Below are 3,288 nucleotides of genomic sequence, written 5' to 3'. Positions count from 1 at the left end.
CTTAAAGTAGTATGATAATATGACAGGTGTAATCGTTGGTTAATACTTGCACCCCATTTCTATAGTTTTATTGGATCGTTGATGATTAGTCATAAGTTGTTGTTTCCAAGTCACAATTAAGTTGAGTTTGTGATTTATAACCTTTTATGTAATGGCTATATTGATTAGGCTTAGGTATGGAAGGCTTGGGATCGAACGAGCAAGTCAGAAAACTAAAACCAAACATCAGAAAAATGGGGTGCAGGCCTGAGATCAGCATACCCTACGCCCGTTTGGCTCTGTCATATGCCGATATCAGCTTTTGCACGATTCATCTCGGGTTTTCAATATATATTATTAGGTGGTTAACTTACATAGAATATGCTAATAATTAGATGTGGTGTATGTGTGTTCACAGGTAGATGACTCACGAAGGGATGATTGGTTGCAAGTTTGGATCGTATGGAAACAATAAAGAGCGTTGATGTTGTAGTTGATGACCTAAATGATAAGTTTTATATATTTATTACGATTATAATTTTGTTGTTGTTTACTTGTTTATATGATATGTTGTTAAGCAATATTAACACTTCTTTGATGTTGAAATACCTTAGGTGATCCTTTAAATGTGGGACCACACCTGACACACAAGTTTTTAAGTCTAAATCATATTTTGTGGATGTCTTTAAGTAAATTTCAATACATTGTAAAAGTGTCTAATAAGGTTGGAAGTTGTTATTTTATACTCAATTAATTAATATTGTAAGTGTAAGATGTTGTATGTGTCGAAAGAAATCTTTGGGACCTTTGTTTCTTTTTCCGCAATAAAGTATTCAACAAATTCTTTTTAAAATTTAAGGTCTTATCATTTTCTAAATTGAAATTACCGACCCAACTGCAGGAAACACTAGCCCTCACCACACTTACGCATCTTCTTTAGTCAGGTTCAGCGAACATTGAAACAAGAGTCGTGATTGCCATCGCTCATTTCATCACAGTGCCAATCGATATTCTGTAACACTGATATAAGGTATCAATTTATTATTTACAACTTTAATTGATTGGTTGACAGTTGCTTTAAATTTGAAATTTGGGGAAAAACCAGGCCGCGACATTAGGGTAAATATCGGGGAAGAAAGCTAACATGAGCGATAAATCAATCAATGTTTTTTTATCATTACTTCTTCTTCTTCTTCTTCTTAGTTGGTGTGTTCTTTTAAAGTAAGACCTCCCATAACGCAAGTTTGTTCGTTAATAAGACATAGGGCAAACAAGGAGAAGGACTTTAACTATGTGGGGTCGTTTGGGGGTGGGGAGGGGGTTTGGTGTTGTGGAAGAAAGTAAAGTTGTGACGGTTTGTGGATATTTGGCGTTATTGATGCTCTTACGCCAGGGAACTTAGATTATAATAGAAAATTTGTATGAATTTAGTGTTAGAAAAGTTAGTGTTAGATCTCAAAATTGTTACATTTTAAAAATAGACGTACTGCCAATGAAATCGGTCGATCAACTCCTTTAGTCAGGATAAATGAGATTAGGATTAGGATTTTGTGGGTTGTTTAATTTGGAGCAATTGAGCGACTAATCCAAATTCCAAACAATTAAACCTTTGGAGCATGCAAATTAATTCAATGTTTTGAAGAACAAAAGCACACAGTGACATCAGCATTGCAAACAAATTTAAGTTTCTATATAGAATGAAACAATTAACATGCGTATAAAATCAATCAATCAATCAAATAATGACTATCTAAACAACATTTGGTCAACTCTTGGCTTGCCTACACATCCGGTTCAGGGATCTTGAAGCCGGCTTCTTTAGAAAGTCCTTGGATGGCCTCTGATATTTTCTCAACACATTTTATGATGTCAACCAGTTTCGAGGTTGCTGCAATCACCGGTATCGCTTTTAGGATGTCGTCCTGCTGTTCTATTAGTGAAGCTTTTAATGTCATATTGAGGTCGTCTGCTGCCATATTGCAATTTTTTCATGAGAACAACTGAAGCACAAGAATGCTCCATTAAATTCAATGAATTTCCTAAATCTTTTAAAGCTTTTCCTACTTCCGAGCTCATTTTCATGCATGGCTCTTGAACTGTTATTTGGAAAGCTGAGGGTACTTATATTATATATATGTAACAAAATAATTAGATTTTGCTAGTGTGTATGTACGTTTTAATTATACTAGCTAGAGATATATAATATAACATACTTTTTTATCAAGATATCCGCTTAGAGCTTCAATATGATAGGCACATTCTCGAGACAGTTCACCAATCTTCAAGTATTGTTCCCATGGATGATCATACCGGAATTTTCCATGCCATCTTATTTCCCACAATGCGGAATTCGCCTGCCTCACAAACGTACCAGTGATTGATATATAAAACACACACACACATATATAGATATAAATATATATATGTATATATATATATATATATATATATATATATATATATATTGTAAAAAAGCGAGAGAGTATCCTAACCAGTGATTTTTCGGTTTCGGCGGCATCGGAATCGAGAATACTTTTATAATCGTCAAGTGATGGCTTGTCACCTTCACAAACAAGCCTATAGTATTCACCCCCAAATCCTGTAAACATGCAACATTCCTATGTTAATTTCAATTAGATGATATATATATATATATATATATATATATATATATATATATATATATATATATATATATTTACAGAACCCTTAAATTATTTAAGAACTTGAAAGAACCATTGAAAACAAATATATATATATATATATATATATATATATATGCATGCAAGCAACCGAATAATAAAAGAAAAGAATACACGAATATTACCTTCTAGGAAGCTTGCAAGTTTTTCCTTATTAGTGACGGTGCGTTTATGGAGATCTTCACCGGGCCAAACCGGGAAAACAAACGTGGAGACCGCTAAAGACGTCAATGCGCCCAAAGAGATTGCCGAAGCTTGTCGGTGAGCCACATGTATGATTCTATGAACTCGGTGGCCCGACATAGCCACGAAGGTGAAAGCCCCTATAAACATCAAAGCCCCGTAGTCGTATCGTTTTTTGATACTCGGGATGAATCTTGAAAACGTGACAGCGGCGACTGTGGGCCAACGTAAGTTAGTATCATACAAATAATAATAATAATAATAATAATACAAGTTAAAACTAGTTAACAAATGAAGAGATGGAGCTGGGACGAGTTTTACCTACTAAAACCACAAGAGAAGCAAGGAGCACGGGTTTACGGTCGGTCCGACTAGGCCACCAAGAAATTCGGCTCCGACTCCTAACGCGCAACCGACTACAGTC

General features: G+C 34.9%; 1 pseudogene; it reads right to left on the bottom strand.

Annotated features, from left to right (window-relative positions):
• Positions 1 to 1,760: 1,760 nt before the first annotated feature.
• LOC143559714 (aluminum-activated malate transporter 8-like) lies at positions 1,761 to 3,284 on the bottom strand (annotated as a pseudogene).
• Positions 3,285 to 3,288: the final 4 nt, after the last annotated feature.

The sequence above is a fragment of the Bidens hawaiensis genome, unplaced genomic scaffold (genome assembly GCF_021521415.1).
Source record: "Bidens hawaiensis isolate Kalapana, Puna unplaced genomic scaffold, B.hawaiensis_p1.1 tig00020023_1, whole genome shotgun sequence".
Taxonomy (NCBI): Eukaryota; Viridiplantae; Streptophyta; class Magnoliopsida; order Asterales; family Asteraceae; genus Bidens; species Bidens hawaiensis.
Note: the sequence above shows the minus strand (reverse complement) of the source record. Positions and strands in the feature narration are given on the sequence as shown.